The sequence below is a fragment of the Equus quagga genome, unplaced genomic scaffold (assembly GCF_021613505.1).
Source record: "Equus quagga isolate Etosha38 unplaced genomic scaffold, UCLA_HA_Equagga_1.0 HiC_scaffold_41_RagTag, whole genome shotgun sequence".
In the NCBI taxonomy this organism is placed as follows: domain Eukaryota; kingdom Metazoa; phylum Chordata; class Mammalia; order Perissodactyla; family Equidae; genus Equus; species Equus quagga.
Genome location: NW_025793725.1, coordinates 914,846 through 939,010, shown reverse-complemented (window position 1 = coordinate 939,010; position 24,165 = coordinate 914,846). Strand labels below are relative to the sequence as shown.

Here is a 24,165-nt window from a genome sequence, read left to right as displayed (position 1 = left end):
TTTCTAGAGAGCATCTGTATGAGAAGGTAGCAGTACTGTTATCTGCACTCTACAATATCATTAAGTAAATGAAAAATGATAACTTTATATAGACACCTCAGTTAATTACTCTGTAACTGGTATAAGTTGCTAAAATACTCAGTAGAGGAAAAACTGAGTCGGGCCAGGCAAAACAATAGGAAGGGTCACCACCTTTATGCATTTATTCATAATTCAGATGATTTTCAAAGTACACATATTTAGCATTTGTGTTCTGGCTACAATGTGAAAGTTTGTGTAAGGAGATTTAGAGATATTTGCAATCATTGGAATGAGTAAAGTTGAGTAAAGCCATAGTCCATTTAAGGGCATTAAATAAACACGTCATTATCACAAATGACATTGACTGACATAGGACAAAATTAATATCTGTACTTGAGTGATACAGACAACAAGCCAAAATTTAATCTTTTAAACAAGGTTTTCAGTGAACATAAAGGACACAGTTTAGGGCTTTGAAGTCAAATATAACAACTTCCCAGATGAACCTCTGTCTCCAGAGCTTACTGTTGCAAGTGACAGGATTTCTTATGCATGTAAAGATCACTCTGTGATGCAGATTCTGAGCAGGGGGTGACTTTATCCTCCAGGAGGTAGTTGGCCATGTCTGGAAAATTGTGGGGTGTCACACCTTAGTGCTCATGGCATCGAGTGGGTGGAGACCAGGGATGCTGCTCAACATCCCATAGTGCCCTGGACAGCCTTCACCACAGAAAGTGATCTGACCCCTAAAGTCAACAGTGCTGAGGTGGAGACACCCTGGTCCCTAGACTTTGTTACAGGCTCTTTTAGGTTTCAGGGATGTAGACGTATTTTCAAACTTTGAACTTTGTTTAATAAACATTTCAAAAAATTACCTGTCATAGACTTTATCATCTCTAATATGTCATGCAAACAATGAATGACTTGAAAGGACACTTGTTAGTTTATAAAAATCACTTTGTAGAGTTTCACTGAGAAAAGCAGGTAGCACAGATAAATGCATTATCAGAGAGTGAACACTCTAATTGAAGAGAATGCATATAACTCAGTGCATATCAAGTTTGCCACTTGGATTTGATGAGCTCAAGTTTCTAAAGAGTAATACTATCACTGAATATATTTTTCTCATATGAGAGAAATGCATCTAATTTCAGTAAAACATATTAGAGAATTAACCATTTCAAAACATTTTACAAGTTTTTCTTAAAAAACATGATTTTATCCCTTTTTGAGGGCACTCAAATTTTAAAACTACAAAAATTGTAATTATATTTTTGCTCATTTGAATATTATTGGAGATTTTTGAAATTCATCAAGAAGCTCATGTTTTATTTCCTAATTAATATCATTTCTTCCAATAATACTAAAACAAATTTAAATTATTATAGAAACATTAGATGCTCCTTAGAACTACTATAGATTTTCTACAGAAAATGTAAGGTTTAGAATCTTCATTGAACTAAAAATGTATTTCCTTAATGTCTATTACCGAGACAAAAGAAAGATAATTAAATTTTATACAATTAAACTTAATAATAATATTTTGTATCTATATATGTATTCCTGCATTTTAAACTATACAATGCTAGAAAGATGTGCTGGCCCGAGTACTAAGATTTGTTCATGACAAATCAAGGTAAAAGATAAACTTGTGGCCAATAATGAGAAGTCTTGATTTTTGAAAGTTTAAAAATTTGAAATTCAGATTCTAGTAATGGCAGCAGAATAAATCACAGTTTCAGGGAAGGCTGTCTGGTGTCTGCTCAAGCTCAGGGGAGTTTTAAATGAAGGCTGCTTCCTGTTCTCTCCATTCAAAATATATCATTCTTGGAACCTGGTAACCTCACAACACATCGCGATAAGTCCATCCTGGATCACGTTAGCTAAGGGCTGCAGAAAACCATCTGGAACCAGTATGAACTTGCATTCTGAGATTTCCAATTTATGTCACTTGTACAGAGCTGCAAAACACTGCCTGCACTATCAACTGTTTAAATATTTTAATACACAGGAGACAGTATTCAATATCTATTATCAGGTATCCATGCATTAGGGCTGTGTTTCCTAAAGAAATGGACCAATGTAATAATAAAGACAGTTTCTCTCCCTTTTATATCGCAACTGCTTCTAGACACTGTTGTGAAACTCCAGGAAGTGGAGTCCTGAGCTGTCGGCTCTTCCCAGGACTGGTCAGGGCACCTGCAGTCTTTCTAGAAACAAAGAAACAAGTACTATCATCAAACCAAAAATAAGGGTGCTACTTGTGTAGATAACGAGACGAGAAAGTCTTTAAAAAAAATGTTTAATTTTGATCAATTGCTCTTTTCTCATAGAATCACCATTGATGGGGAAAATATATTATCCTTATGACCTTTAGAATTGTCTTTATCCACCATTGGCAAGCTGTGAAAAGTTTCTTCAGTCATTCATCCTCAAGGTATATGCATGTACATATATCTGTATGTATACACACATCCTTATGAGTATATAGACAAACACATATATGCATATTTTGAACACATATATGGGTACTCCTCAAGTAAAAAGTATATTAAACCAAACATTTCTGTGTTTAGGTTTCCCCAATAGATGCTGGGACATTATATAATGATAACATTTTGACTTGAGTTCATGCTCTGTTGGGGGAAGTTTGGAGCCTGGGAAATTTTCCACCAACAGTATATAACAGATTTGAAAGTAAAGCTTATTCAAAAGCAAACTACCGTCCTCTATCAATCAAAGCCCCTTTTTCACATTACTGAGAATATTCTCGCGTACAAATAGCTTATTTTGATAAGAAAAAGGCAAATCTTTGGGAAGATTTGAAAATATTCAATAGTTGGGATTCTGTCAGTTTACAGCAAGAGGGTAAATTTTTCTATTCACAAAGACGGTAAACAAAGTGTACCAACAGCTGTTTTCCACATTAAGGGACAATGTAAACAAGATAACATATCTGGAAAATCTCCTATACTATAGTTTGAAGCATTAAAGAGTATTCCTAGGAAAGAATTTAAATTTCTCCAAGGGAAAAATCTGGATAGCAGCTTAATTCACTGACTCCTCCTCTCTTTGGATGCCTTTCATCAATCATAATTCACAGATTGGACACTCGCTTGTTCTTGTATAAAATGAAGCTTAGGGTGCTTAAAGTGGGAGCAGATCAGAAATGACTACAATGAGAAAGGTAGATACTGGAGCTATTAGAAGAGTTCTTAGAAGTTACCAGAAGGAGCTTAGGCAACTGCATTTAAGAAGCCCAGGATAGTTGTCCCCAGTGTAAAGGGGCTTTGTCAGGAAAAGGGAATGGAAGGTAAAGACATGAGGTTTGGAAAGTGTGTAAAGACACATGGCAATAGGGTGGGGTAAAAATAAATAATTTACATAAAATCCACCAAAACACAAGCAGTATATATACAAACCTTTGACCTCATTTCTAAAGGGATAATATTGCCAGCAAAGGATGACTTTCCAATGCTGTTAGAATTTTAAAATAATGCATACATTCATACATATATTACCTCCCAAACTGAGCTCCCGTATTACAATTTCAAAAGAGGGGTGCTTTTAGTTTTTAGGGTCTTGTGAAACGCAGTTTGGAAATGTTTTCAAAGTGTTGCCAAAATCACAGACATGTACCTCAAAGTTCAGGTCAGCCTGTACCTGCTTCACTGGGGCAGCTAACGCTTTGGCTTGTGGCTTTTCCCCTCAAGAGTGGAGCACTGTGGAGTTGTAAAGAAAACAGTGTCTGCCTTCAAGCTGCTCTTTGGCCATGTTGATTTGACGGTCACCTTATATTTGCAGGAAAATAATAGGTCTTGAAAAATTACATAATTTTCCCAGAAAAAAAGAGAAAGACAATATGCTAGCAATAAATCTCATAAGGGATAAAAAATTGGCAGAAGATAAAATCACATTCCAAAAGGATATTTTCCTCTATGTATATGGAGTGTGCGCTACATGGTTTTTATGAAAAATACAAAGGAGACACTGTCCCTGTTTCTATTAATTATGATTGTGAAGCACTCCCACAGCACAGGAGACATCTCTGGAATTACACAAGATCATGCTGATTCCTCATCAAATAGGCCAACTATAACCTTTGCACCTTTGAGCCGGTAGCAAAGGAGCAGTGATGTATAGCTGTTAATACAAACCTAATTGTTTTTTAAATATAAAAAAACCTAACTCAGGCTGTTCTGGGACACAGACTTAGTTTATATGTGTTTGCCTTTTATATAATTAAGATCATCTTTAGCAGTGTATTCTTTTCCCATTTTGGAATGCTGTTATTGCTACCTGCCATAACATGTGACTAAATATAAATAGGAAAAGTAGGCCAAATTGCTGACGAATAAGAGGTTTAAAATATAGCTTTACATTCACATGGAAAGAGGATATTTATGGTTATGATGAGTTTGTAACCATGTTTCTTTTATATTTGTCTGTGCTGCTTATCCATTTAGGTTGATGGTTCTCAGAACTGCACGTACATATATGAAAGATGCATATGTGTATGTGAAGGGTAGGAGTCTCTGCCAGGCAGTAGCATGGACTAGTGAAAACCATGGGACAACAATTACACATGGAAGCTCAAGTCCTTCCCGGAGTCACCTGAGTCAGGAACAGAAGTCGCTGTTGTTGGTGGAGCAAGATGTGTGCAAACCTGCAAAAGGGAGTGACTGGCAAAGCACCTGCTCCCACATCTAGAGAGAAGGGGAGATGAGGAAGACCCAGCTGAGCACAGTTAACATCAAAGAGTGAGCAGGAAGCAACCCCAGCCTGCTATGTCTCTTTGGGAGTCTGAAGTGCTTTTCTCACCTGGGTCATGCCAGATGACATCTCCAGTCCAGTAGTTTCATTGTGGGCACAGACTTCTGGAAAACACTGCACATGATATCGATTGACACTGGGATCTATAAAGTCAAAATGCACAAACAAAAAGAACAGTCTGCAAGTCACATTCCACATAGTTTGATGTTCTTAAAATTTGAAAGAATTGGAAGGAAGAACATGAAATTCTACAGATGATCCAAAAATGCCTACGTGAACCAAAGGAGGCACACAGGTCTCACATATTGCTTCACTATTTAGAGTAAAGTCCTAGAAAGAAGTAATTCACTGCTAAAGGAAAACTGTTGAAATGCGAGGACTACATTGAAAAAATAATTAGTAAATTCCTAGCAAAATGACTCCAAGGATGTCTTGAGAATAACCTCACCCTGGTGTCTATGGAAAGTCAATCCCTGCAAGATAGGGCAACACTTAGCAGCAAATCTCTTAATTCCTATAAGAAAGAATCATCCCAAGTCTCTGAATCCTACATTATTCTGATAAAGCTGATAGAGAGGCTACTGAACCAACAAGAACAAAAGCATTTTCCTTAAACCTGAAGAATCAGCCATTCAGATGTATTCCCTCTCAAACATTGCTGTAACGATTTTTTCTCATCAGAAGACCCAGGACGAACAGCTGTCCCTTTGACCTTACATGGTGCATCCTGGCACTTTGGTGTATTTGGTCCCTACTTAGCTATGACTTTGGTGCTCTCAGAGACAGGCAGGATACCAACCCTTTAAACATTCGCACTCCTCGGTGGAGCCGCATAGTTTCTGAACATTTCTTTACTTTGGGCAATCAGGTGGAAAAAAGACAAAATGCTGAGAAGCATCTGACCGAGCATAGGAAAGGTCATCTAGACAGTCTTAGGGTTACTAACCACCCAGTGTGTCCAAAGGGTGTGAAAAGGTGCCAAGTGGCTGGTGACTAACATTGCATCTTGAGGGTTCCTGCCGACACTGCTGACACTGGAGGCTTTCAGAGGAGAAAATTCTTTCATGAAATTGGGTGGATCTAGCAAGTATTTTTTTTGAACATTTTGCAATGAGAAAAGAAGAACTTCAAATCAGAGAAAATAAAACAGATATCAGGCTGGCACCAATGGTGTTTAGTTAAAGACGAACCCCTTACTAGAGGTCTTCACTTTCACAAGGCAGACATCAAGAGCTTTTTTTCGTTTGTTTGCTTTTCCCAGAAAAGAATTATCCATTATGTAGAACTATGAAGCCAATCAATGAGTGAATTCCTATCCTTTCATTCATCATGTGAAGCTGTTCTAGGGGTGGTAGTGAAATAACCACACAGAAACAGCTGCTCTCCTGGATCTCAAATACTAATGGGCTGGATAAATAATAAAGTACATAAGTAAGACATAAGTCAGGTTAGAAGAGAGTAAGCCTACAAATAAATATGGAAGGTAAGAAAGGTGGGAGTATTGACAGAGGGTTACAATGTTAACATGGCTGGTGTAGCTCACAATGGAGCTGACTTTGGGTAGAGACTGGGGAAGGTTTGTCAAGGGGCGGGGACAATGCAGGTAACTGTGGGCAGGGCCTTCTGGCCCAGCACCATCCAATAGAGCTGTCTGTGATGATGAAAACATTCTGGATGTGGTGACCCCTAGTCACTCTTGCGTCTAATTGAAACATTACCAGTGCAACTGGGGAATCAAATTCTAAATTTTAATTCATTTTGATCAATTTAAATTTAGACTGTAACAGGTGGCTAGTGGCTACCATGTTGGATAGGGCAGTTCCTGACACAGGGTATAGCAAGTACCGAAGTCATGAGATGGGAACAGTGTGACTGACAGTCTTTGCTCAGGGACACTCAGGGGATTGATTGAGTTTGCAATAATACAATTGCATGACATCTAATTGAGACCTGATGGCTCTGGTATCCTAAGAATCCTATGCATATTTTACAACAGGAGTTATATTTTCATGAGGAGCGGTATTCAGAGAGACAGGTCTAATGTTCGCTTTCAGCTCCATTCCTTCCCTCATCTCTCAATGCTGCCACACCTGAGTTCAAGGCTCTCTGGTCTTCTCTCTCTTTGCTGCCTCCATGAATAATTCCACTCATTCACATGACTTCCAAAATTACTTTCCTGCTGAAAGCTCCTACATGTCTACCTCCACCCAGTCTATTCTCCTGTCCAGCTGGTGCTCCCGTCTTCCTATCCCACAGGGATGCTTTTCAAATTCAACATTTCTAAAACTACAGCCTTGATTTCTGCCCTCAAATTGACCTCCTTGCATTCAGGTTGACTTTCATCTAATCACACCTTTTTGTTTTCTGTATTTCTGATGTTTTGACATCTTCAGGCCTTGCTAACCTGGAGGGACTGTCCCTTCCAGGGCTAACCACTTCCTAGAGACTAGAAAGTCTTCCTAGATTAGTAAACTACTCCCCTGCAAGGACAACTTTCACATGCAAACCAGCTCATCCAGAGGCCCAACCCCAGCATCTCTTCTGTGGCACTCTCACACTGTGGGCCACCGTCACCTGCCCTAGTCACTGCAGGGCCAGGTACCAGCCAACTAAGGACAGCCCCTATGCCCCAGAGGCTGCTGAAATGCTTCACATGAGCCAATCTGAAGACTGCCCTCACTTCCTTGCCCACTCCTTGCTGCAGAAGCCATAATAAAGGCTCCTGCCCTCAGTGTTTCCATCTCCCACTGCCTCCTGATCACCCTGGTGTTTCCTTGCGTGGCCCTGTGTGGTGTGGTGAGCCCCCTTCTCTTTGGGAACTGTGAGGAACAAACTATCATTTCAATTGTAGTCATCTCCTGATCTGATGGCTCCCCCATACCTGAATAATAATAAAACCTACACTTTAAAACATGATTAAAAAGCACAAGTTGGGGCCAGCCTGGTGGTGTAGTGGTGAAGTTCATGCCCTCTGCTTTGGTGGCCCAGGGTTCACTGGTTGCGATCCCAGGTGTACACCTACGTACTATGTATGAAGCCATGCTGTGGCAAGTGTCCCACATACAAAGTAGAGGAAGATGGGCACTGATGTTAGCTCAGGGTCAATCATCCTCAGCAAAAAAATGGAGGATTGATGGCAGATATTTGCTCAGGGCTAATCTTCCTCAAAAGAAAAATAAGCACAAGTCATCTTTTCAGTATTCCTTTATGGCACATTTTCAAACATGCACACAACAGTCCATGTTTTTCTAAGCTTAATCAAAAAATGGAATGAATTTTGCATAGATGTCTATGTAATCATTCTCATTATTCACAGTACTTATGGTTTATAAAATCACTGTGAACACTGACTTAGTGAATCCTGAATCCTTTCTTCTGCGGGAAATTCAGGGTAAGGTTCCTGTGAGCCTGTGGTCCGCACATTTTTGACAGCCAATCAATACACCTTGTTTTATGTGTGTTTCTGTCTAAAGGCAACTTTTTTAATATGTATTTCTTATAAATTCGTAATTGTCAGATTTCTTTATAAAAACACAGAATGAAACCAGCTGAAGACATCTTCATGACTGTGGGGAGCATGACTGTACATTTCTTTAGCTTTCAGCCTCACAATAAAGCTGTCTACTTACTTTTTTTGTAAGTTGTCATATCAAGAACCACAAATTTAGCTGCTTCTTTACCTTTTCCACAGCTTCATCACACGCTAGGGATGTTACTCCAGCACCTTACAGAGCAGCCTCCTGTATAAAACAGCAAATTTCCTTTTCCGTTTCCTGGATGGACCATATAGAGATTCATTCACATTCAACTCACAGCCAACAGCGCTATGACTCACTCCTGACCAAAGTGTGTCTTACCACATATTTTCACTGGAAAACACTTCTTGCTTAGAAGGCTTAGAAACACTAAGCAGCACTTCAGCACTATACCTGGGGGCTATTTTAAACAGCATTACGCCCTCTCCCCACAAAAAAACCTCCAAGAAAGTACAAACAAAACAAAACAAAGCAAAAACCCATGATACTTAATAGACCAGGAAAAGGACACTCATTGACAGTAGGAGAGCTGAAACAAGGAGGTAGAGTGTGTCCTTGTCCAACTTCAGTTGAGAATGTGTATGTGGGGTACTCAAATTCACCACCACTCTGTACCTATGCATCTCTGTAAATGACTGCAAAAGCGCCACATGTATTGGTTTGGGGGTTACAAATAAATTTTAGTGAGTAGATGAATTGCAATCACAGAATTCGTAAATCGTGAGGATTGACTGTCTGTCTTTTCATTTTCAAGTCAGTAGCATAAGGTAGCTTCCTTCTTTAAATGCCTCAGGAATTCCACAACATTCTCAGTTTTTGCCTTTAATCCAATCCTCTCACTTTGCTGCTAATACACCAAACTGATGTGGTTCAAATTATATAATTTTATTTAAATAGTGATCATTTATGGCCACTCAACACAAAAGATCGTTTTCAGCATTTTACTTGCAGCCTCTGCAGTCTCTGACATTACTCAGCCATCCCTTTCTGCCTGAAACTCTTGCTCCTCTTGGCTTCTGTCTCAAATCTCATTTTCTCCATTTCCTCTGGGCACTCACTTTCTGTGCCCTCTGTTGGATCATCCTTGTTTGTACTGTTATCCTCATGGCCAGGTCCCAGTCCTTCCTCTTCCATTCTCATTCCAAACTCTCTCTACAGAGGGAGATGGATCTCAGCCACAATACATAACTGTAATTTCTACCCATTCAAATTTCTATTTCTATCTCTATCCTGAGATCCATGCAAGGGCAACTCGCCGTTGTGTAGGCTGTGCACTGAAAAATTCTGAGGGAAGTAAAGAGAGGGCATTCACCTAAAGTATATAAATGGCAGGCACATCCTGGTATTTCATAGTGTACAACACGCACAGTAATGCATGGTAACCTATGTTAAATCCTACTTTTCTCCACTGCTTCAATGAACTTCAAACTCAAAATATGCATCCGCCCCAAACTGCTCCTCCCATGTCCCTTATTGCAGTCAATGGCACCACCAGCCTCCAGTTTAGATATTATTCTCTACACCTTCTTCCCTGTCACCCTTCATTCTCAACACATCATCTTGTCGATTTTATCTGCTGAATATCTCTTCAATCTTTTCATGTCTCCTCTTCTTTGCCACCATCAGGCCATTGTTGGCTATCATCTGGTCTCTACTGGCATCATGCAATATACTTCCAGCAAAATGTCCCACAGTCAAGACAGTCTATTGACTGGTCCTCCATGGTGCAGCCAGGATGATTTTTGCAAACCTAAGTAAAATATTAAATAAACTGAGATTTAAAATTTCCTCAAAGCATTTCTAATAGTGTTCCCAAAAGGCCAGATTGGGGACATTTATTTAAAAATGCAAACAAAAAAATGCCCATAATTGTATATGTTACTTGAATTCAATTTCAAAAAACTAATTCATAGATATTTGTTTCCATGGAAGTCACTTATATAAACATCTTGTCTTTAGCTCATCTTGCCAATTATTAAAATTCTAAGGACTTGTATTTTAGGATATCACTGCAGGACCCAATCTATAACTAGAATATTAAAAATAGCACTGTTAAATCAAACACTTCCTAAGGAGATATACACAAAAATCCTCTGCTAAATGCCTCATTGATCTGCTTCTTGAACTTAAGCCTTTCCTTCCACAAATAAATTGTACTATAAAATATTTGAAAAGTATTTTTACCTATTGAAATTTACTTTCAATATCCTTCAAAAATTAGATATGTCTAAATTTTTTCTCAAATATACCTAACTCATAGTGTCTGGCATAAATGAAGCACTCCAAAATTTTTAAGTAAATATTAATTCCTAAAATTGCAAAAGTCTAATGATCAAGAAGGCTAGAGTTATTGAAGTGATAGCTCTGAGAGGTGGAGGCTACCTGGGGAGCACAGAACAACAGCTTCCGGAAAGAGATGGAACTTATAACCCTGCAGGGAGGAGCATAAGACTGGAAAGTCTTTAGAGAATGCCAGTTCCATGGGGGCACAAATTTCTGCTACTTTGCAGCATCTCTGACACTAGAAATAGTGCCTAGGAGGTAGCAGGTGCTCAATAAATGTTAGTTGAATGATATCCTGTCATAGATTGACGTCTCATTCTCTTTATAACTGTAAAAATGCTAGCCCCGTGGTGCAGCGGTTAAGTTCACACGTTCCGCTTTGGCAGCCCAGGTTCTGCTGGTTTGGATCATGGTTGCAGACATGGCACCACTCATCAAGCCATGCTGTGGTAGGCGTCCTACATATAAAGTAGAGGAAGATGGGCACAGATGTTAAGTCAGGCCAAAAGGGAGGATTGGCAGCTGATGTTAGCTCAGAGCTAATCTTCCTCAAAAAAAAAAAAATAGCTTTGAAAAGACAGAATTTTCTGATTTTCTACAATTAAAATTAGAATTTTGAACACTGACTAGGTCTAAGACACTTATACTCAAAGTAGATGAATGTTTTCTCTCTTTGTCTGAGCTAACTTTTCATATTTACAGACTAAAACACTAAGTCTAAAGCCCAAAAGCCTACTAATCCATTGTGGATTCTAACATCACACATTAAAAATTAGCTGACATCAACAGAATAATAAAGTTACTAATTAATAAATTAAGTTAAGTAAACTATTCCTTTTAAAATAACGTTTGCTCTGCAAATACACTGTTGAAGAGATTTATTTTCCTCCAGAGTCTTCACTATGCCCAACAACTTTATGCAATAAGTTGAGAATGGCTAGTATCTGATGTGTGATTCATTTCTCTACAGAAATATACAGCGTATCATAACAAACAAGACAACAAAACTGAAGCACTCTCTTTGAGAAATTCTGAGGGAAATGAATAGATTTGTGTTTCTTAGTTTCTAACTCCAAGTCTAAAACCAACAGCCTGCCCAGCATCACTTTCAGGAAATGTGACATCTAAGATCCAATTTCTACTAACAATTTTGTCTGATTAGTGGACTCTGTCCTCCTTTATCCTGACCTGGCACAAGCACTCAGTACTTGTCAGTTTTCAACTCAGTATATCTACTAGTGGAAATCCATTATAATTTGAGGATAGTCAGCTCCTTGTGTCATGGATTTTAAAACTATTTGAGATGGGTCTATTGAGTTGCACACAGTACATACAATGTATAACTTCATAGACTCAAAAAGCCTAGAAAATCCAGACAAACTGTCATTTTCCACAACAAAAACAGAACTCATATTCACACTCTATACAGAAGTCACGTAATAGTAGGACCATTTGTCAATTTAAAAAGTATCTCCTTTCCTACATTTGTGACAATTATGAACATGCACATGTTTTATAAATGTCTAGGGAAACTCTGGTTTGGGATTCTGTGGGTCACATGGTGATTGCCTAAAAGGCTTCCGGCAGAAGAAAGACTCTGGAGTAAGTCTGGCACATGAGCTGTACATCTCATTCTGCTTTAGATTCTCAAAGCTTTCTCCATCTCCTGCTACGAAGGGCTCTGGCATAATGAAGCTCTGCCGTGTTTTATATGTTAATCTGGGTTTCAAATTTAAAATAAAAAGTGAAATGGGGTGGATATAATTTAAAGAAAATAGTCTTTTTGTAAAAATAGAAAACTCTAGTCAAAGCATGACTTATTCTCAGTACCTTATTAAGTTGCCTGGTGATCTTGTGGAAATCAATCAACATTTGCAGACTCTGGTAGCAAAGTAGGGGTACTATAGTATAGCTCCTGTTCAGACCTATAGTTCTACCATGTAGATACCTCCTGAGTGCCAGGATGATTTAATGTCTGTATATGTATACAGACACACACATGCACGCACACACACATACTCATGAATGATCTTCAGGACAAATATGATTTCTTGGCTTTCATGAGCTCAAATGATTACTGTATGGGAATACTGATCATATCACTGCTTGCTGATAAAATGCAACCCCTTTTCAGTGCCAAATTTAATAAGATACTTAAGTTTAATAGCATTTGTATTGCTAATTGGATAATGAAAACCTTTTTTAAAGCATTGCACTTGGTTGTCTATGAAGGAGAAAAACACTAAGAGTCGATCCCGAAGCACCATGAAGCTCAGAGGGATCAGAGGCCCTCCCTCCTTCCTGAGGACCTGTCTCCTCCCTGTGTTCTGGCCACTCTTCATGCCTCCTCCTATAGGAAGCCTCAGAAGAACCCTTACATTTAGAGAAGTGGTACTTTGTGCCAGGCATTATTCTGAAGCACTTGGTATGTGTAATCGGATTTAATCCTCACAACAAATGTGGGAGGTTATCTATCATTTTCCATTTAGTTCATCACACTAATAGAATAAAGGAGAAAAACTCATTGATCATTTCACTACTTGCAAGAAGACTATTTGATAAAAATTAGTATCATTCATGATGACAACTTTGCAAATAAGAGCAGTAGGGAATTTTATTTATCTGGTAAAGGATGTCTTGATAAATCTTAAAATTAATCATTATGCCTGCAGGTGTTAACTAACCTTATTGTGGAAGTCATTTGACAATAAATACATAGACCATCACTTTGTACACCTTAAACTTGTACAATGTTATATGTCAATTATATCTCAATAAAGCTGGAAAAAATAAAAGAAGCAAATATTCACATACATATGTAAAATCCATCATGTACACACACACACACAAACACACAATATGGATTCCAAGAAACAAAGAGAGTATCTTTGTGACTCTTGCATAAGCAAAGATTTCTTAAATAGGACACGAAGACCACTAAACCTAAAGAAAACAAAATGATAAATTGATCATCTCTAAAATTAAAAGAACATTAAGAAAGTGAAAAAAGGGAAGAGTGGATCAGAGTGGGAGAAAATATTGATAATATACGAAACCAGCAGATGATGCGTATACTCAATGTATAAAGACTCTTGCAGGATAGACTGGCTAACCCGTTTAAAGACTGCTTCAAAAAAGAGGAGATCCAATGCCAATAAACTTGTGAAAAGATACTCAAGAATTTGGTGATCAGAAAAATCCACACTGAAACAACTCTGAGCTATCACTACACAGAATGCCTACCATTAAAAAGAAAGCAAATTGCCCAAGATGGAGAGAATATGGCACAACTGGGACCATTATAGACTACTGGTACGAATGTAAACTGGTATAACCAGTTTGGAAAATTGTTAGCATATTCTAAAATTTAACATACTCCATGACCTAAGAATTTGACCTCTGTGGGAGAATATATACATATGTGCATCAAAAGACAAATGTTCACGGGATGTTCATAGCAGCCCTGTTCTTAAGCCCATCAATAGAACAAACCAAATCTCCATCAACACCTGAAAAGAGACATAAATTGAGGTGTACAAGGGGAAATTATGACTAGACCAATTATTGCTTCCTGCAACAGAATGGATTCATTTCCCATTTCCCATAGAATGTTCACTACAAGAAGCCAAATACAAACTGCATGATTCCGTTTGTATAAATTTCAAATGGAAGCAAAACAAATCTTCAACTGTAGAAGTGAAGGTGGTGGTGGTTACTCTTGTATGCTTAAGATGTTTGCATTTTCTATATGTGTACATTTCATTTAATTACATTAGATGTTTACAGTCTCAATATTATATTAATAAAATGTTACGTTTTACTAATATTATATCATATTGACAGGTAATTCTAATTCAAAATTGATGAATACAATAGACGAAATAAATTTTATAATTTAATATTTATTATTAAACTATTATTAAACAGTAATATGGACATATTAATATATAACTGTAAATTTAATACATGATATTGAATAAATGAAATTAATTTTAATTAACATATGATAATAAAACATTAATATTAGTGGTAATGTTATGTTAGCTGCAGAATGGATGTCAGCAGCTTGTACAAACATTCTAGAACAAGAAGACCTCCAACTCCAACATTCCTTATGGTACATGAGTGGATACCCTGAGTAAAATAGCACTTCAGAAGAATAAGAAGAAGTTTTAAAACTGAACTCTTGAAACAATTTGTTTTGCTTATATTTTTAAAATGCATAGGATTGATAAAGATTTAAATGTATGTCAAATAACTTTAAAGGTACTATTACAATAAAGCTAAATAAATATTCAAAGAATAAAACAAATAAAAGGAATCTATCCTAAAGATAAATATTAAAACAAACAAAAAGGGGCTGGTCTGGTGGCACCATGGTTAAGTTCTTACACTCCATCTCAGCGGCTCAGTGTTTGCAGTCTTGGAGCCTGGGCGCAGAGCTGTGCAATGATCACTAAGCCATGCTGTGGTGGCCTCCTATATACAAAATGGCATAGATGTTAGTTTAGGGACCATCTTCCTCAAGTGAAATGAGGAAGATTGACAACAGATGTTAGTTCAGGGCCAATCTTCCTCACCAAAAAAGAAAAAGTTATTCAAAGGATAAATGTCCACTGCAGTGTTAATCATAAAATGGAAATTCTGAAGGCATAAAATGTTTTACTGCAGTGGAATAATGAGATATGCTATGATATTATGGCTTATCCATACAAGGCTGTGATTTAAAAATGTTATGAAAAATATGTGACAATATAGAATACTCATACAATATTACGTGAGAATATGTGTGCATATCTTACATATATACTTATTATTTATATATTATTTATATATAATAATGAGTGCAGAACAGATGCCTAGAAATCTTTTGAAAGGAAACCTACGAAACTGCTGTTTCCATGAAATGATACTCAGATAAGCGAATTTTTTTCTATTTTCCTAATTATTTGTGTTATGGGTCTTTTTTTAACCAAAAAAAACTAATTTAGAACAAAAATTTACAATGTAAAATAATGAATATTTTGAGTGTTTTGGACACAAGATCAGCCTTCTGGGAAAGAAGTGAAGACAGGTCAATATCCCTGAAATGATAACATTTAAGCAGTTAATTGCTGCTGATTTCAACATGTGATACAGATTCCTGGGAATCAAGGGCAACCCATTCAGACCTCAGCACAGCATGGCAAGAAAAAAAAAGTATGCACGTGTTTTGTTCAGCTACTGTTTTCCTTCTGTACTGTGGCTTGACCTTGACTTTTTCACGAGTGCCTTTATATCACTATGATAGCCAAAGCAAATAACAAATAAACAAAGAACATTTGTTCACCTTTGGTCTTTTTCCAGTAGACCTTCACCTGCAGTTGGTTGTCTTCACAGAACGGAAGGCAGTTCCAGGGTGTATAGCACGTGCACTGTCTTCTTTGAAATGGGGGCTGTATTTGCATCACACTTTTTTTAGTTTTCCCAAGTTGTTCTTCTACAACAATGTACAGAGCTCTAATTTACTTGTTAAAAATAATTCTACAACCTGATATCAATCCCAGTGTACTTAATTTTATTCTATTCTTCATTTATATTTAGTGACTGCTTTTTAAAGTAAAATGGGATGCAACTGCAGATCCTTTCACACTCAAGTTGCTGACACTCCCCCCATAATAGGTTGGAATACCTAAAAGTATATTACATACAACGCCTAGATTTTAAACTGGTAATTGACGTGTATTCACCAGCTTGAAAGATGCTCCACTTGAGTAATAGGGATAAATAGTCTTTCGCATTATACATAGATTTTTTCGTAGTTATGAAGTAAACAAAGAATATCAAAATTCTATTTCATGAAAACCATGTAGCTAGCTTTGCCCAGAAGTGCCAGTATTCTATAGCAATATCTGTTAGTGAGAGGCCCTATACAGAAACATGGTTCAACTTTCTCAAATTAGAACTAAAAAGTGCAAATTGCATCAACCCAATTGATTTCCCAATCAGTCACAGCAGGCAACAACTGGTTTACGTACTGTTCAAACGAGTGACCGACACCCACAACTCTGACAGATATTAATGCGACTTATTAAAATACTCAGCAAATGAAATGGAATGGCAACAATATATTAGACTGAGGAACGGAATATAAGGGTACATTCATCCATTCAGCAGATATTTAGAGACCACTTCCTAAGTGCCAGCTAGGGGTGAGCTAGGGGCTGGAGATACAAAGCTTTCCTGCCCAAGGGTCTTGAAATAGCGGGAACCATGGCTGGCGATGACAGCGCGCGCACGGTGAGAGGGCTCTCCACAAGGAAGGCGGGGGCCACAGGAGCACAGGTAGGGAGGGAAGGAACTGCCTACGTGTTACAAGCCTCTGGTACCGATTATTTGGAGTGTAGCCAAAGGCTTTCTAAGGGAATGAATTATAAGGATCCACCATAATATTATTTCAATACGAGAGGGATAATTTTGGAAACGTAAGACGGAGAGTATGTGCGCATGTTCGTTACTGCTTTTTTTAACATGCACTTTTTTCCTATCGTCCATTTACAAATTCAACACATACTCATTGCAAAGCAAGGACAGTATAAAAGTGATTCAGAATGGTCCCATGCCTTAAATATCCCATATCCAATGAACATAGAGATAGGCTGTAATCAAGCAAAAAAACTCCAAAACCCGCAAAAAACCACAAGACATATTTCTTTGAAGTAGGTAAAATGCAAACTTTCCATGCTAGGTCACTTCTTGGTCATGATCTGGCTCTGGTTTTAGTGTTCCTTTTATGTTGCCATTTTAATTTAGCTAGATCTTTCGTATTGGTGCCTTCTTCGTTCCTCCAATCTGTTGGGCTCCTTTGTAAAGATGTTTCCAATGGTTTGGTTCAGAATGCACCAGCACCACTTCTATGTGCTACTGGTACAATACTCTCCATCCTTCAAAGCTTCCTATATGCCCTCCTTAGTGCAGATCTCTTGGGAAAAGGGAAACAAACCCCTTCCAGTGCTGCCATATTTTCCCAGTTTTAAATAACTTTTTCCGCCTTTAATTTGTTTCTCCAACTCAGGCTTGACCTCCTCCAGCAAAAGCACCTTATTCTCCTCTCCCTTGGATTGCCCTTGCCTCGCTTAGGGACACACAGATAATAGTTGCTTACTAAGCATAAATTGGATGAAATGAAATGACGAAATTCATGAATTGATGGTTCTAGAGCTGTTACCAAATCCTTGTTTGTCTGGGCTGTGTGGGGTGTTTTACTTAGTTTATTTAGCACAGTAATCCTTTGACAAGGAATGCAAACATGTTTCTCTGGGGTACATGTTCCTTTGTGGCAGCAAGGACAATAAACCTAAGTTTTAATGGATTTGGTTTGCTTGGTGAGCGCTGACACTATTTTCTTTCTATTTATACAGCCATCCTATGAAATAGAACAGGGCTTATTAACTTTTCAGTAAAGGGCTTGAGAGCAAATACTTTTGGCTTTGTGAGCCATAGGGTCTCTCTCCCTACTGCTCATTACAGCACAAAAACAGCCACAGACTGTCTGTAAACAAATTACTGTGGCCAAGTGCCAATAAACCTTTTTTTACAAAAGCAAGCAATGGGTAGGATTTGGTCTGTGTGCCATAGTTTGCAGACCCTGAGAAAGAGGAATTTAACATGTTAAGGGCAAAAGAAGTAGGACTCAAAAATATTAAGAATCATGTCTGGTTTCATCCAATTCAAGCAGTAGTGAAGTTAAAATTTAATCCCAGGGCCATCTCAGGTCAAGCTTATGGTGCTCCATCACTAAGTACAGCCTCCTTATAGAGAGCCAGGTGACACTTTATATGGTTTAATACTGAGGATGCCAAAAATTTCCACTGCCTCAAATCTCTCTACTCACTCCTTGATTTTAGAAGTTGCCTACTTAGAAATTCTGCCCTTTGGTTCAAGACTTTTCTGCTTTCTGAATTCAAAGATCCCTTTGAGAGAGAATAAGTTAAGCTGTGTTGATCACATACTGATAAGAAATGCATTATGGAAACTTAGATTCTAATAGAGCTGTGAGATTCACATTCATGGGAAGGTGGAGGAAGAGGGAAAGATGAGGATGTATGGGGAGAAGACTCCCAACCTGGGATAAGGTGGGATCAGTAAAGGAAAATTGGAGACCTCAGAAGAAAAATGGCAACTGTCTACTCTTCCTTTCACTAGCATGCCTGTTAAATCATCTATCCAATGGATTTGATTAAAAGAGCACTGATGCTTACATTAGTCAGGTTCATATTTAGAATATTTTACTTTAAATAGTTCAAATAAATGTCTGGATAACTGAGAAATATTTACTGGGCTTAAGGGTTTACACCCAAATGCAATGTATCTGTGTGTATGTGTGTGGGTGCTCCCCTACTACCAAGCATTACTCCAACAACAGCTGGGTGTCCTACAATTCACCTTAAGTCTGACACTGTCTACCCAGAGGTAGCACCAGATCTCTAGTGGGCTCAGTCCCACAAGACAGCCCACCCTCCTTCAGACATCAACTACAAGTCCAGGTTGGTTATAGATTGGAGGTTCCAATGACTCCTTCCTTGGGTTCAATTAACTTGTTTGAGTGGTTCATAGAACTCAGAGAAACACTTGACTTACTAGATTATCAGCTTATTACAAAAGAATATAAGTAAGGAAGAGCCAGATGGAAGAGATGCATAGGGCAAGGTAGGGAGAAAGGGCTCAGAGCTTCCATGCCCTCTCCCAGCACACCATTCTCTGCAAATCTCCATGTGTTCACCAACCTGGAATTTCTCTGAACCCTGTCCTTTTGGACTTTTATGGAGGCTCCATTACACATAGGCACGATTGATTAAATCATTGGCCATTTGGGATTGAACTAAATCTCCAGTCGTTCTCTCCTCCTGAACACCTCACTTGGTTGGTGACCAGCCAAATCTGATGACTAGGCCCCAACCTTAGTTGCAGTCCAAAAGTCACCTCATAAACATTACAAAAGACGCCTTTATCACTCTCACCACTTAGAAAATTTCAAGAGTTTTAGGGGCTATGTGCCAGGAACAGATTTGAAGACCAAATATCTATTTGTTATTATAAATCACCGTATCACAGGCTACAACTTTATGAGAAGTGCTGTATCATACTTGAAGCCAGTGTGACCAATAGCACAGTAAGCTTAGAGCCTAGAGAGGAAGGCTGGAACAGGACAGAGAAAATTCATAGGGCTCCTGGCCAATACTCATGCCTTTCTTGACACCACTATGGAATTAAAGAATCCTGCTGGTTACACTTAAAGCACTGCTTAAATTGTTAATTAAAGATTTGAAGTTTTCCTAAGCCCATTTCTGTTCTTAATTCCTTTAATAATCTGTGATGGTGAGAATTCACCAGTGGATAACCACAACAGAAGTTGAGATGCTATGTTTAATCTCTATGTGAATTTTGTCTTCCTGCTTTCTTTTACATTGTATGCAAATTTTTATTTTTAATTGTAGATGTAGGAACATGTTTGTACATATCTCAAGATTGAATTGTTGCTGCTTTATTGAAATAATTCAAGCACAGAACTACATCGACATGTAGTGTTGCTGAGGTGTGCCATACACAAAGGAGAGAGGTGTGGATTTCAGTCCTGGGAGTGCCTCCCTGTCCTCCACTTTCAGTAGTAAACAAAAATGTAATAAAGTCTTTTCTACCATATTCTGAGAAGGGATGAGGTCTGGTTTATACTCTTGAATAGTCCTAATAATTAAGAGAATTGAATGACTATGTTATTTTCTCAGATGTCAAAAATCTTGATGAATTTTACATATGGAGACAGTATTTTCTCTGCACTCCCTTTTTATTTTGGAGAGCTAGAAGACTATCCCAATTATATAAGGTGACCATCAAACATTTGGAATCTGTCAACCCTGGAAATATTCCTCTAGCCTCCAAAAAAGTAAGCTACATTTCCATTCAAGACAGCATTAGGTCTTTCCTTCTCCAAGAGGAACCTTTTATAAAACTGCTTGAACATTTAGTCTTTGCTTGTGTAGAGATATTTATCACCAAAACACCTAGTAAGCCTGCAGACCTGGAAAAACATAATTTAAAAAGTAATTTACATGCTGACATTTACTACTCTCTTTCCTGTAAAATATAATTTTCCTTGCTTATACTATAAAGATGTAATTATTCTTTACTCCTAGTTGGTTCATGATAAAATATATAGTGTTCTTGTAGAAGTCATATACTAGTGTTTATGAGATTATATATCACATTGGGATATAAAATTATGACAATATTCAGTTATATCCTGCATACTTTTGGCTTTGTGAGCCATAGGGTCCAATCTCTTCTGTAGGATACCCTGAGACCCAAACAATAGGTGTAACTACAGTTACTTTGCACTATTACTTCTTCTTTTACTTTTATAACTTTTGTGAATCCATGTGAGAGGAATCACTTAATCCTTAGAATAGAGTGGTTGATAGGTTAACTATCAAATCTCTTTATTGGTAAGGTAAGACATTACCTGATTTTAAAAGATGATTAGAAAATGATCTTAACACTCAGAACAAACCTCTCTAATGGTGAGGAGTTGGCTGAAGTTTTAGGTAAGAAAGAGAATAACAGACTAATTTAAACTGGTTTCACAAATATTTATGAAGCAATGCTAATGGACTATGATGGCTGCTGGGGGCACACAGATAGATAATCCATGTTCTCTGATGTAGGTGAGATTTTGGTTGAGTGAAGGTAGTGTTCCAAGTTGGGAAAAGATGGTCAGGACCCCATAGACATAATCTAGATGTGGTGGAGTCTACCACATGAAAAAGGAAGGATGCTTCTGCCTTAGATTACAGAGGGTAGGAGAAGGTAAACATGGGTAAAGAGATACATATGTTTATATTTGTGTGTGGCTTTCTGAGAGGGAGGAATTCAGACAATGCTGTGCAATATGGCTTAAGGTGAGAGAGAAAGGTTTGTAACCATACTTGAGAGGATGGGAGAAGGAACTAATTAAATAGGATCTCACTGAGCTTCCTGGGTTGTGTGGGAATGCCCTAGGAAGAATGATAAAAGGCTACATGTGCTATGGAGACCCAGAGTCCCATGAAAGTTCTGTCTGTTACCTGGACCATGAGGAGGCTCCAGATGATGTAAGGTCAACAATGGTAAGCTGAGGTTGGATTTCTTCTCCTTGTTTTTGGTTGTGGGAATAAACACATATTAAATTATGGAAGTCTGTAATCCCATACCAGTTTCTAATGGGGAAGGAATGTTTATTAGGAAAAACAGAATGAGATTAAAAGGAAAACTTATTTTACACAATAGATGAAATCTCCACCACCAGTAGAAAAACGAAGGGTCTTGAGTGAAGCAGAAGTTTAAAGGATTTTGGTCTTAGGAGGTAGTTGAGGAGGAATAACACAGCAAGAAGTAAAGGATGAAATTTTGGGAGAAGTGAAAAGATGAATAGGCGACCATCTTGAGAGTGGAACTCAGAAGAGGAAGAATCTGTAATATGATTAATATTTTCTAAAGGACATTCTGGCTGCTGTCTACAAAATGGACATTGAAGAAAGAGTGGAAACTTAAATACTAATTAGGAGACTTTTAATTTTGTAAAACAGAGGTGACAATGGCCTGAACATGGGAAAGAATTTGACAGATGCTACATTCTCACACAAGGAAATTAGAAACAAAAGGACTTTCTAAAGAATTGGATTTCTAGAGAGAAAGAAAATAGAAGCATGAAGATTGACCTCTGGATCTCGAACTTGAGCTACAGGGTGAGTGGTGAGTGGTGTAGCCATTTGAGGTAGGAGAGCCTGAAGAGGAACAGGTGAGAGAGGGAAATCAAGATTTTGGTTTTGGATATGTTACATTTGAAATACCTATTGGCCATCTCTGTGGAAATGTTGGGCAGGCAGCTGAATATATGACTCTGGAATTCAGGGAGTAGTCAGGCTAGGACACATGGGGAGTCATTAGCACATGGATGGTTACTAACTCCATGTGACTCACTGAGCTCTCCAAGGGAGAGAGATGCCTCCCGCTCCTCCTTTGTTCTCCCCGTACACAGAGTTCCCTGCACACACAATGCTCTTTTTCAACTTTCTGCACTCACCTCTGCTGCATTTGCATGGGAAGACACCCTGCAAACTCATAAGCCCACAGAGCACTACTTCCTCAGGACTCAGTGAGGAGATTAGTTTCCTCTACTTCCATGGTTCCCTATAGCTATATGTACAAGGGACTGATCTTTGTGTAATCGTGTTTACAGGTTTATTCTCCAAATGTGACATTAAGGCAGAGATCAAAATATATCTAGTGGTGGCAATAATGTATGTGTATGTGTGTGTTGGTGTGTAGGTTCACAGGTATTTTCATATGTGTGGGTATATGCATATGTTTATATATTCATGTGTGTATATGCATGCACACATAAGTACACGTTACATATGTACTACATAGTGTACACATGGTCCATGTAGTATATATGTTATACAATATACATATCTTTGTAGTATTATATAGTATAACATAATATTTCCATCATTAGACACAGTAATGTCATAATTCATAAGTTTCAGTTTGGTGAATGAATGAAGGACTGGATTAAAAAACAAAGTTACTAAACAATAGAAATTTTTCCAAGAGAATTTCTAGGTAAAAGTTGTACTGTATCCAGACTCATACACAGAAATAATAGACCTTTCAAAACCACTTAATCTCCAAAGAGACCATTTCCGAAAAGGCAGGAAAGACTTTTTCAAAAGCATAATTTCAAGCAGACCTGCTCATTTGGATCATATTTTTTCCCAGGTAATAGAAGATAATTGTGAGGCATCAGTGTATCTAACTCTGCAGAGCCAGCCTTGCTTTTCCTAAATTCAGAAAAGCTTTTAGCCTGTTGTCTTCCCCTTCTGAACAAGGCCCACTGCCATGACGAAAGGCAGATACCACAGGCTCACAGAGATACCTCCGGAATCAATGTCACTGGAGCCCCAAGACAAGCGGCCCGCGCCCTCACACTCTTTTGTCATCCCCGCTGTTCCCAGAAACCCTGCCAGGAGTTTCTCCACTGCAGCTCTAACCAGCCGCCACTTCTGTACAAAGCCATAACAGTTTAGGAACTTGTGTTCTGGCTCAGACATGAGTGTCATATAAGACTCTCCTCTGGTTTTGCTCAGTTGATGGCAAACATACTAGTTTAGAAAAACTGTAAACAAGGAAACTTAATATGGGAATGACTTAGTCACTCCAGTCAGTGGAGCATTCTAGAAACTTTCAAGCTGTAATTTCAAGCAGCACTTGAAATTGCCACTTGAAATTATCACTCTGGATACCAACAAAAATGGGCATATCACAGTTATAAACTCATAAACAGAGAAGCATCAGTTTATAATCGTTTAACGGTATGCATGCTTGTTAAAAACAAATATGCATATGTACAAAGACTAAAGGTTACGTAAATATATAATTTTTTTAGAATGAGGCATAAGCTTTCTTGTTAAATTTCCATTTATGACACCAAAATATGACACATAAAATAGATAAAAATCATAAGAAAAAATTCAAA

At 38.0% G+C, this 24,165-nt stretch overlaps 1 pseudogene; it reads right to left on the bottom strand.

Moving 5' to 3' along the window:
* Positions 1-3,701: 3,701 nt before the first annotated feature.
* The window catches only part of LOC124232266 (anosmin-1-like), a 62,979-nt pseudogene continuing 42,515 nt past the window's right edge, over positions 3,702-24,165 (bottom strand).